At 28.8% G+C, this 13,048-nt stretch overlaps 1 long non-coding RNA gene across 1 annotated transcript; it reads left to right on the forward strand.

The window, feature by feature from the left end:
- The first annotated feature begins 322 nt into the window (after positions 1-322).
- Positions 323-10,086, forward strand: LOC125841025 (uncharacterized). The gene is made up of 2 exons (XR_007443774.1): positions 323-392; positions 9,971-10,086. It is a non-coding gene; the product is annotated as an uncharacterized LOC125841025 (long non-coding RNA).
- The last annotated feature ends 2,962 nt before the right edge of the window (positions 10,087-13,048 follow it).

Below are 13,048 nucleotides of genomic sequence, written 5' to 3' on the forward strand. Positions count from 1 at the left end.
AATTCACATCTAGAATTAATTAGCTTGACACTTATGAAAAATTCAATTAGTTAGATGTTGAAAGTTGCTATAGCACATGGAATGGACCCTATTCTCAGCATCTTAGAAGTTTCATTTGCTAGCTAGCATTTTATTGTATAAATTGCATACCTAATTTTTTTCAAAAATCAAAACAAAATCATACTACAAATATATATCACTACATCCCAAAATTAGAATATTAATTTTTTTTATAAAGTTCATTGATATATGTGGAAAGAAATAAGCAATTCATGTATAGTCATGCTTAAACTTATAATGGGAAAGTTCAAGAAAAATGAAGTGGTACCAAATGATGTTAAAGAAGGACATTTTGCTGTATTTTCAGTAAATTCAGAGGAAGATCCAAAGAGGTTTATTGTGGAGTTGCATTGGCTCAATAATCCATTATTCTTGAAATTATTAAAACAAGCTGAAGATGAATATGGATTCCAACAAAAGGGTGTTCTTGAAGTTCCTTGTCACGCCGCGGAATTACAAAACATTTTGGAACTCAAGTTGGGATGAAATATCATATTTCTTTTTAAACGTTTCTCTGTTTGTTGAAGTATGTGACTGTCTTATTTAAAAGATGTGACAGAAAACACATATTTCATTTATTTAATTATATTCTCACAATATGCCCCCTAAACCCTAACGTGTGAGTCTAATTCTTTTTTATGGACAAGCACATAAAGATTCTATTCTTTATAATGGTGTTGTTAGAACCTAATCTAGAACTTCTATGTACTCTGATATCATATTAGTATATGTGACAATCTTATCTGAACGCTTAAGCGGTTGGAAAAAATACATTTCTATATACTTAGCATGAGTTTGATAATGTTATTAAGAAAGTTGAAGTAAATAAGTGTTTAACGTATAAATGACCATTCAATTTGGTCAAAAGCTTTTTCAAGACCAATTTTCATATTGGTCTGCTTACCTTACATTTTCCCAAAGTGAGTGATTATTTATTGGATCGCGATATACATTATCTATCGTCCATCTATTTTTTTTTTTTTTTTTTAAAACAACTTGATAGACAAGTTCCATCAAAGCCATAGAAATATTTTTGTCATTTTTTTATAGATGGCATTACAAAGATTTATAAGCCTAAAAAGTATGTAACCCATCCTTGAACGATTCAAAGGATTTAATAGCATATAATGTTTTCTCCTTCGTTTAGTTCCTTTCCTAGCGTAGATTGTCAATGTTGTTCAAATAAAAGTTGATTAGGCAGAAAAGATATTCTCAAAATAATTAACAAGTATAGTATGTGTAAACATCGAAATTTTGTGGGCACTCTACCAGACGAGCTCAAATACTCAACCATCAACTCGAGTTCACACCTATATATATAAAAATAACACATTCACTTCTCGAAATCTCATAAACTCTTGAAATATTCGTAAACAAGATCAAGACATCAAATACTGAGTTTGTCAAAGCCGGTGCCAAAAAATGTTTCTAGCGATCAAATACATCCTAAGGAAGCCCAAATCATCTGATATTTGATAAATACATTACTTACAACCCTCAAATCTATGAGAAAATTAATTGTAGATACTATAAATCAAAAAAGGAACAAACTTGCATTAAGAGTGGTGGTGGTTTGGACAAATTTTGTATTAGCATCACCAAGCCAATCTGTATAAATAATAAAGCTGAATATGAAAATGATGACGTGGCGCTCTCTGAGGGCTTGATTCTTATTAATCTTTTTTTGTGTTTTTTTTTGACATTTTTCTTTTATTTTATTTTCAATTATTTTATTTTCATACCTCTTTAATCACATAAATTTTACTCTTAATAAATATTAATAATGTTCATAACTCCTAACCTTTCATATTCATAACCTTCAAATAATTTAATATACAAATTTATGACATCTTAAAATCACACTTATAAAAACCTATTTTCAGACATATGTGATGATTATTATTTTTTTACATTTTTCCTTATTCTTCATCTTTTATCTCTTTTGTTGGTTAATTTTTTGTCTCTTTTGTAGGTTCAAATTTTGTCTTCTTTGATCTGATTTTGCAGGAGAGAGATCTATAATGAAGATTGTTAGACATTTTTGTGCAGTTCAATTTTACAAGGTAAAACTATTTGATGTGCCTAATATAGTTGTCACTATTTTCTGTTGCAATTATAAATTCAATATTATTATTTTTGAATTCATGATAATATGAATCATAAATTTTTAGAAAAAATTGTTTGATTTTTTCTCTTTGCTTCTCTTTGTAGTTTATAAAGATTTTTTTTCTTGTTTTTATAGTTTTTAGAGCATTATGTTATGTTATGTTGATAACAAGATCCTTCCTTTATCTTTAACTCATAACTAAAAATTCTTTAACGTTTTTATTTGATTAATTATCTTCTTTTTTATATTTTGTTGTTGTTGTTGTAAGGTTAACTTATTTTGTTTTTATGTCAGGATATTTTTGAAATTAATTAATAATTAAGCTAAGTGAGTTAAAACTTCTAAATATCCTATTTTTTATTTCAGGATATCATTAAAGTCTATAATATAAGCTGATTCTCTAATTTAAGCAAAAACTTGCTACGAAGATATTTTGGGAGACTTTTGGATGCCATTGATGCAGTTTAGTAACTTTCTTTTGTTAGTATAAGACAAAATCTGAAGGAAAGTTTCTGAAATTATTGCTATTACATAAAGTATCGTTTACGTTAAAATTCTGAATTGTTATTCAACTTTCAATTTATTACATCAAGAAATAATAAATTATCTTTGCAATTTGTCTTATATCCACATCACCAATCATAACCAATAGGTTCATATTATTTTATGATGATGGTCTCAGTTATTCTCAACTCTATCTTTCAAATATTTCTACTAATGTATGAGTAATATAAGTTAACCAGCTAGAATATGTCATACATATTTTTCTACTTTAACTTATATTAATGTAGATATTTATTTGGTGTTAATTTACGTTTATTCATACACAAAACTTAAACTCGATAAATATCTGGCTAGAAAAGTCCTTGGAACCTTCTTTTGCTAGTTTTTTTTTTCATCTTTATACAGAAACAAATTAATTAATTGTACCTAAAATCAGGTAAGGGAACAAAGGAACCAATTGGTATATGAATAGTCATTCAAGAAAGTGAAATATCATAAATCAAACTCATTGCATGATCATGAATTTCAAGTAAAATAAAAGGGAAATGTAGCATGAAGAGAAGGCCCTTCTCTTTTGTATACACATTTTCATGTGAACCATCAATTTTTTCAACTATGTGAAGAGGGCCTGATCATGTGGAAAGTGATGGTTTTCTAATATATCTCAGTATTAGAAGATACATATACAATTAATTATTAGGTAATGTATTTGATATTGTCTATATCAAGTCGATAAATGTTATTTTGTTAAAGTGTGATTGTATGTACATAGATTATTAGCAGTTAATCATATGATTAATTAACATACATGTATTCTCACCACATTAAGGATCCATTAGGCCATGATATTTTTTTTTTTTCCGGATTTTTATACTTTATTTGAAAATTAGGTTTGTCCATAAAATTTTCAGGTTAAAATCTATGGAAATATCATAGCAGGGATCATTTGGTTTGAAGACAAGTTATGTTGGATTTACTTAAGATTGAATTAGTTATCGAGTATTTGATTTTTGTTGTATAAAAAATAACACACATTACATAATTTCTAAGAAGAAGTTGTTTGTTTACAAATATACCCTCCAACTTATAATTTAGTAAAAAGAAAATTCGAGGTACTTCGAGCGTATTTTATCATTTTAATTTTTGTATCTCGAGATAACTTATCCCCATAATACTATTCCACCATGACAGAAATAACTTAATTATCTTAATACTATTACTAATTTTGGAATAACTTATCCCAGACGTAGTAACCAATTAAGGATAAAGCAATACTAATTATTTCTTTTAATCTCAAAACTACATATTCTTGTCCCACCTATCAAACGACTCCTAACATCATAATGAATTAAGTACTTTTATATGTTTCATTATGATACAAAGGTAACAAAAGCACATGCAATACTAATGTACCCTCTGGTCTCTAGCTCATCACCATCTAATAAGAAACTTGTTAATTAATTATTCATAGCTTCAATAAATTAAATCTCCTTCCTACAAATACCTCATGAATTCCCCTAAACACTAAAGCAAAACACATATCATCCATCCTACTACTAAACTCTCTACTTTAATTCCAAATTATCTTCAATAATGTCAATGCTTAATTATCTTATGGGAAAGCTCAAGAATAATCTTATTCAATTAATTTCCAAATTTGATGTTGTGGAAATCCCAAGAGAAAATAATAATCAAATGGTACCAAATGATGTTAAAGAAGGACACTTTGCTGTATTTTCTGTGAATTCACAAGAAGAGCCAATGAGGTTTATTGTGGAATTGTATTGGCTCAGTGATCCATCATTCTTGAAATTATTAAAACAAACTGAAGATGAATATGGATATGGACAAAAAGGTGTTCTTGAAGTTCATTGTCTTGCCGCGGAATTACAAAAAATTCTCAAAATCAAGTTTGTAGTTTAGATAATATATGGTTTAATTTACAACCATATGCTATATCATCATCTTCTTCGAGGCCAATCCTACAGACAATCAGGCAAACGCAAGTTCACTTCAAGTAGTGGAAAATTTCTTCTTTTTATAGTTTATTTAAATATATTGAGTCCATCTCTAAAATAAAACTGAGACTTACTTCATGTTAAGGACAAAAGGGTACTAGCTATTAGTACATTCTCCATGTTGTTTGGATGGTTGTTACTTGTTAGAATTGTAATGTATTATGACGTTAGTTTGGATATAATGTTTGTTTTATTTGGTATTTAAATTTTTATTGTATCGTATTGTTAGATTCAGCGTCATGTAACAATGAAAAATCTTATATCATATAAATACTGATTTGATGTGATTAATTTGTCTTTGCTTATTAATAATAATAATTTAATTTTATCCTTAATCTAGTTTTTTTCTTTATCTTATATCTTACTTTTTTTTTTTAGATTTATTCTTTGAATTACTGATGTATGATTATGTACAATAAAAAATAATATAATTTATTTAAATATTATATTTATCAAAACAATAATAAACAAAATATAATGCCTAATATAGCACAATATATTAGAATTTAGAAACATCATTAAATAAGGTCAACCATAAAATTAAAGTCAAACATTTGTTGACACCTTGAACTGCCCAAACCTCCTATCCAATAAGGGCCCATTCAGCATGATTGTTTTTTTAAAAAAACTATCTAATTACGTAAATAATCATGCTTTATATACCATTCAATCTATACTTTTAAATAATTAATTACTTATTATTTTATCATGTATCATATTATATATATATATATATATATAGACGTCAAAATTGTGAGACACTATCAAAATCGAGCATTCTATAGAACCTTTCCTAAACATCACTATCACTAAGCCAATTAATAAGTGAGTTACCCTTCCAAATATTCTCTTCTTGTTTAATTACTCTTTTATAAGATAACTCTCTTGATTAAGTAAAAACTTGCGATCAAAGATATTTGATATTTTGTGTAGAAAAATATTTCCACAGGAAGATTAAGCATGATGAAATAAAACCTGAAGGAAAGTCTCTTAATTATTATTTATACTAAAATGATATGACGTCGCATACTAGTAGTGCAAGTTAACCGGTTAGAATCGGTCACGTACACATATTTTTCTATGTTAACTTTTATTAATATAAATATTTATTTCTTGTTAATTTATGTTAATTGATTTTATATATAACTATTCATATGTAATGACCCGGAAGGTCATTTTTGAAAATTTTCACAAAATTATTGTTGTATCCCTTTCGATAGTTGTCACGAGTCATTTTCGATCAGTCGGTGAAGTTGGTCTGAAAATTTTGAATTATTCGATAACTACAGTTAGTTAATTGGCAAAATTTATTAAATAATTAATTTATTTAATTGGTGATTAATGGGTCAAGCCCTTAATTTAATTATTATCTCATGTCACTCAGACCATATACATTAAAAATAAGTAAGTAGGGTTTAACATTTTAGTCCATAATCATAGAGAGGCGGAGGGCACGGTTTGACGCCACAAGAAAAGTGACTCGTGCTTCAGGTAAAACCTCAGGTTTATTTTGTTTCTGTATTGTTGTTGTAGGAAAAGAGTAGTATATTGAGAGAGTTTAGTAAGAAAGTAATAATGAGTTAGGTATTTACAGGATAATGATATCTAAAAAATATAATTGAGGATGAATTCTGCGTAGTTTTCCTTGTTTTATATTTTTCTTCTTCTTCTTTGTTTGTTTAGTGGTCGAGGTTACTAATGGTGAAACTTAGCTTAAATTTTAGAATCTTCCTATAGTTATCACATTATGATTCAAGATTTGATATATATTAAGATAGGTAGTTAAATATGAATATTATTATATTTATGATATTGGAGATGTTGGAACCTAATCCTTGACTTGAAATTTGGAAAATATGAGAATTGACATGCTAATTGGTATCAAGATTAGGAGCTTGATTATACCTTTGAGTGAGTTTTTAGATCTAGGCTAAACCTATAGTAATATTGGTGTTGTTTGTTTCAAACTCTTATTGTGATTATCTATTTGAATTGATTTAGAAGTCCAACGAAAGGGAAAAGATCCAGTCCCGGAGTGATTGTTCAACTATTTGAGGCAAATGAATTTCTAAACCCTTGTTAAGTGTATGTAATTCGTGTATTTCCTTGTAATATGTGTTTGGGGGTAATGAGACTTGGTGATGGGTTGACTTGTCCACATTGATTAATTGTAATGATGAAAAAGGGGTAATAATATGCAATGTGATTAATTGTTTGTGTGTGATATGTTGAGAATGGTTTGAAAGGCTTGTTGAATCATTGTTGATGTTGTATCATGATTGTGTTGTTGTGAATTGTGCAATATTATGAAAATGACCATCTCCTCATTATTTATGTGAAACATGTCATTTGCATTGTTCTGAGACATGGTTGTGACAAGTGTTATGTGAATTGAGAAATAATAAGAAATTAAAGAGGATGTACCATTTCGAGGGACGTATCGCGAGCCGCGATGGATACTATATTTCGAGGGACGTATCGCGCGTCGTGATGGTTACTATTATCGAGGGTCATATCGCGCGCCGCGATGGTTACTATTATCACGGGTCGTATTGCACGCCGCGATGGATGCATGGACAGATATGTCCCCCATGGATCCCGAACTGAGAGACAGCGGGTGTGTATCAGTAGGTCAAACATGCATCACTATACTTGACATTGCATTCCATTGCATTGAACATATTTATCATTAGTGAGCTTGATATTGTGATTTGTTGATCTTGTGAGTGCCTTTCTGTGGAACTTTGATTGATGAATATTGAGCTTGTTGTTGAGGATATGTAATTGTTAGAGTGTTGTTGTTGAGTTGTGTGCTATGTGAATTATGAACTGGTTGGGCTGGTTTTATGCAGGTTGTAGTTGTGGAGGTTGTAATTGATGAACATTGAACTTGTTGTTGAGAATATGTGTTTGTTAGAATGTTGTTGTTGAGATATGTGCTTGGAAATTGTGAACTATTAGGTTGGGCTGGTTTTATACAGGTTGTAGTTGTGGAGGTTCGGTTGAGATGTAAGGAGTACCCGTATTCTATCCCCTTAGCTTGTGTTTAGATGTTTACTTGCTGAGTACCGTGTGTTTTGATACTCACCCCTTGCTACTACATTTTTTTGTAGGTTACTAGCCCGGACCTTGTGATATTTTCTATTCTCCTTGTCTGAGGCTTCTTGTGGAGGTTTGTGAGGTAGTTGCTTGTCATTTCAGCAGACCTTCTTTCTCCTTAATAATGATCTTGTTCTATTCTAGAAACAATATCATTTGAAACTTGTATTTTCTTTCAATTTTGTTACAACACATTAGAGGCTTATACACGTGACAACCAGATTTTGGGGGTATTTTTGAGTTTATTATAAAATTTTCGCATTTTATTGTAATGGTTGAGTTTTAGGCTGACTTGTCTTGGTGGGATAAGACGAGTGTCATCACATCCATTTTTTGGCGTGACATCATATATATTATTTGTGCATAAAATTTAAACTCGATAAAATATCTGCCTCGTGAAAGTTTGCCTAGAACCTTCTTTATATAGAAACAAATTACTTAATTGTACCTAAAATCCGGTAGCTAGGGGAACAAAGGACCCATTGGTATTTGAATAGTCATTCAAGAAAGTGAAATATCATAAATCAACTTATTGCATGATCTTGAATATCAAGTAAAATAAAAGGAAAACTTAGCATGAAGAGAATGCCCTTCTCTTCTCTATACACACTTTCATGTGAGCCATTAACTATTTTGGTCTTCAAAAAATCTATTAGATATTGATCACTTCATATCTTTAGCAAGTTGCTAACCTAATTTTTAAATTGAGATTGTCGCACACTTTAATATGATATTAGTGTAGAATAAAGTCTTATTGCTAGTACCCATTATCAAAAAGAATTTTAACATACGTAACTCATGAAAAAACATCAGGTTTGCATATGAATGATGTGACGAAAATATAACTAAGTAAATAAAAGGTGTGTCCTTAAAATAAGTATATCCCTATACTAAGGGGTTGATGTAGCCTTTAACTTTCCATAATATATGCAAAAAAAACTACTAAAATCTCAACAAATATTAGAGTTGAACCCATAACTTTAAGGGATTAGTTGGTTTGAAGACAATTGCTAGCTAGTTATGTTGAAATTAGTTAAGAGTGGATTAGTTATACTGGAAGTAGTTATTTTGATTTTATTTTTTGTTGATTGTTTGATTTGTTGCGTATTAATAACAACACACATTGTATAACTTCTAAAAAAAATTGTTTATTTACAAAACTATACCCTCCACTTAATTTAGTAGTAAGAAAAAAGGTTTGAGGGATCATGGTACTATTAGTCCATCATTTCTCAGAGAGATAACTTAGCATGATACTAATTACTAATTGCAGTATAACTTATCCCAAAATTAAGAACCAAACAAGGACAAGACAGTACTAAATTTTAACCTCAGGACTACCAATATATCTATGTTTATACCATATATCAAATGACCCCAACATTATAATGAATTCAATACTGACAATCTTAAAAGTTTACATTTTTTTTTCTTCAAAACAACAGAATAAAAAAATTAAAGATTCATCATATATGTTCCATTATTGTTGAGTTTAATTTGAATCATTTTGATAATTGTTAGAGTGATGAAACATGTTGATGCAACAAGTATGAGAATTAAGTTCTTAATATAGCAAATCTTGTAACCTGAATTTGTTGAGGTTCTTTGTTATAGTGAAGTTTGAAATAAATCCTATAGAGGTGTAAGTCGTGATTCTTTTACTCTTGTGAGCTAGGTGTTTTTCACATAAAAATATTTGTGTTCGTTTTTTTTTTTTTTATACTTTACTTTTACGACTAGATTATCAGTGAAACATGTAGTTTGAGTTGTTTCATATATATAAATGACATAGGAGTTCACAAAATATCAATTATGATACAAAGGATAGCAAAAGCACATGCAATATTAATGGACCCTTTTGCCTCTAGCTCATCCCCATCTAACAACAATTATTTGACAACTTCAATAATCTCCTCCTATAAATACCCTAAACTCTAAATCAAAACACATTATCCTACTACTACATTCTCATTAAATTATTTTCCAAATTATTTTCAATAATGTCTAGGCTTAATCATCTTATAGGAAAGCTCAAGAATAATCTTCTTCAATTATTTTCGAAATTTGATGATGTGGAAATTGTGGAAACCTCAAAAGCAAATAATGATCAAATGGTACCAAATGATGTTAAAGAAGGTTACTTTGCTGTATTTTCAGTGAATTCAGAGGAAGAACCAAAGAGGTTTATTGTGGAATTATGTTGGCTTACTGATCCATCATTCTTGGAATTATTAAAACAAACTGAAGATGAATATGGATTTGGACAAAAGGGTGTTCTTGAAGTTCATTGTCTCGCCGCGGAATTACAAAAAATTCTCATCAAACTCAAGATTGGAGTTTAGATTATAATATATGGTTTGATTTACAAACATATACTATATGTTCTTCTTCTGTTTATGTTACTAAATTAAGTCCATCTTTAACTAGAATTGAGACTTGCTTCATGTTAAAGGACACAATATACTAGCTAACTAGCTAGTATATTGTCTTTGTTGTTTGGATGCATGGTTGTTACCTACTGTAGTGTATTGAACTTTCATGTACTTGTCAGTTGAAATATAATGTTTGTTTTGATTGATACTTCAAGTTTTATTGTATCATATCGTTAATTCGGTATTATGTAATAATGAAAAGTCACATTTTTTATGTAGCAATAAATTTTACTGTATCGTATTGTTAATTAAATTCAGTATGTAACAATGAAAAGTTTCATTTTAGTTAACAACTAAAATTTGGTTTAGTTTTTTATTATTGGTAATTTGTTTGTATTGTACTGTTAAATTCAGTGTTATATAACAACAAAAAGGTCTCATTTTATGTAGCAATTTTGTTTTGATTGGTACTTTAATTTTATTGTATTGTATCGTTAAATTCAGTGTTATATGTAACAACGAAAAAAATCTCATTTTATGTAATGTAACGATTGATCTAATGTGAAACTAACATCTTTTAGCACTACACATCAAAAGGGATCCTCCCTAAAAACACCTACCAGAATGAATACTCGCCCACAAATAGGCGAATTGTCCCAAACAACGTTAAGTTCGTCTATTCCACTCCAACATACAACAGAAATATTGTACAATTTTTTTTTTAGCTTTTCCTTCTTCTTTTTTTAACAATAGATTTACCCAATATCCTACTTTTTATTTTTTTTAAATCCTTCAAATTGTTGATGTGTGACATTATATATAAAATGACGACAAACAATTCAATTTATCTAAATATTATATTCATTAAAATAATATAATACAATATAATATTATACCATACGATAAACTATAAAATAATATATAACAACCATTCATATGGTTGAGGGATAATTATGCACAAGGAAAAGAAAAGCCAAAATATTCTGAATTTTATTTAGATTTGGAAACAAAATTAAAGAATTTCCCCTTCAAACAAATTTCATGGGATTATTCTAATATTAAATAAAATAAAATAAAATTAAAGAGTTGAAATATAAAGTACTATAGAGATTATTCAATATAGTAAAAAATTCACGGGTATCTAATAACACCATTTTTAACTTGTACTCACTTTTAATATATTGTTATAGAGGTTTACCAACTTCAAATCTATTTCGAAATAATTTCAAATATGTGATGTCTGAAGTTAGTTATCACAAAGTTTAATTTTGAACAATAATGTTTTAAATTACATATAGTTGAAGTTCCGATAAAAAAATTGTTGAACTATAATATATGTCTAAAGTTCAAGCAAAACTAACTGAAATTCCAATAAAATGTGAAAATCCCCCGGAACCTTCGTTTGCTAGTTTATTTTTAATCTTTATATAGAAACAAATTAATAAATTGTACCTAAAAATCAGGTAGGGGAACAAAGGACCCATTGGTATATGAATAATCATTCAAGAAATTGAAATATCAATCAACATATTGCATGATCATGAGTATCAAAATGTGTAGCATGAAGAAGAAGGCCCTTCTCTTCTATATACACATTTTCATGTGAGCCATTAATTATTTTTGTTTTCAAAAAATCTATTGGATATTAATGATTTCATATCTTTAACTTGTTTGCTAGTTTGGGGGGTGTTTATATGATGTTTCTTCTTCAATTTTCTCACTTCTCTATGAAGAGGGCCTGATCAAGAGGAAAGTGATGGATTTCTAATAATTCATGCATTGTACATAGAAGATATACTGTTTATATCAAGTCGACAGATGCATGACATGTGGTCGGTATTGAAGCTTCTTTAAAGGTTAAGCTTTAAAGGATAATGTGTAATGTGAATCGAGAAATGTAGAAAATAAAATGGAGGAAAAATGAAAATTAAGGAAAGTTTGATTCTCCCTTATTGGTAATGAAGAGGAGATGTTTTCTGTTTATATATAGAATTATTATTTTTATTTTAATTTATTGTTTCGTATGATTAAATTCATCGTAAAAATCTCATTTTATGTGAATATCAATTTGATGTGATCTCATTATTTCTTTTTTTTCTCTTATTATTTTATCTTTGCTTATTATCTAATATCAATAATAATCATATTTTATCAATTTTACTATGTACCCTACTCTCCTTTTTTAAGGTTTATCCTTTACATTGCTAATGTGTAATATTATGCAATGACAAAAATTAAAATGATACAATTCATCAAAATATTGTATTCATTCAAACAATATAATACAATACGTACTATAACAAATAACAAATTTAGCAGCTATAATATAATTGAATATATATAATCGGCATTGATTGAATTTCAAGTAAAAATAGTTGAAGTTTAGCCATGACTTTAGCCATTCAACATATATGCATAAATTTTAGTTATATGAAACTTCAAAAATCACATACCTAAAGTATTTAAAAGTGGTTAGACATGTAAAATTTTACGTGATTCGAATAATGATTCCGAAATAAATAGGATATCTCTGCACTTGGGCTCTTGAATATATAGTAGGGAAAATTATATATAATAGCAAACTATTAATTCAAATTAAATGCTATAAATATACTTTGATTTAATTGTACCCTATAGCAAACTATGGTTATTTTCGCCACTCTCCCTGGTGGAATCTCGCTCGCCACTCTCGTTTGGTGGCAATCTCGCTCGCCTCTCTCGCTTTTATACAAACACAAATGTATAAAATGTGTTTGTATTTGTATAAAGCGAGAGGAAATTGTATATATACATATATTTTCGTTCCCCTCTCCCTCGCTCGCCACTCTCCCAAATCTCGCTCGCCACCCTCGCCTCTCTCGCTTATACAAACAGAAACGAAATGTATA

The sequence above is a fragment of the Solanum verrucosum genome, unplaced genomic scaffold, assembly GCF_900185275.1.
Source record: "Solanum verrucosum unplaced genomic scaffold, falcon-dt-bn FXZP01000196.1, whole genome shotgun sequence".
Lineage (NCBI taxonomy): Eukaryota > Viridiplantae > Streptophyta > Magnoliopsida > Solanales > Solanaceae > Solanum > Solanum verrucosum.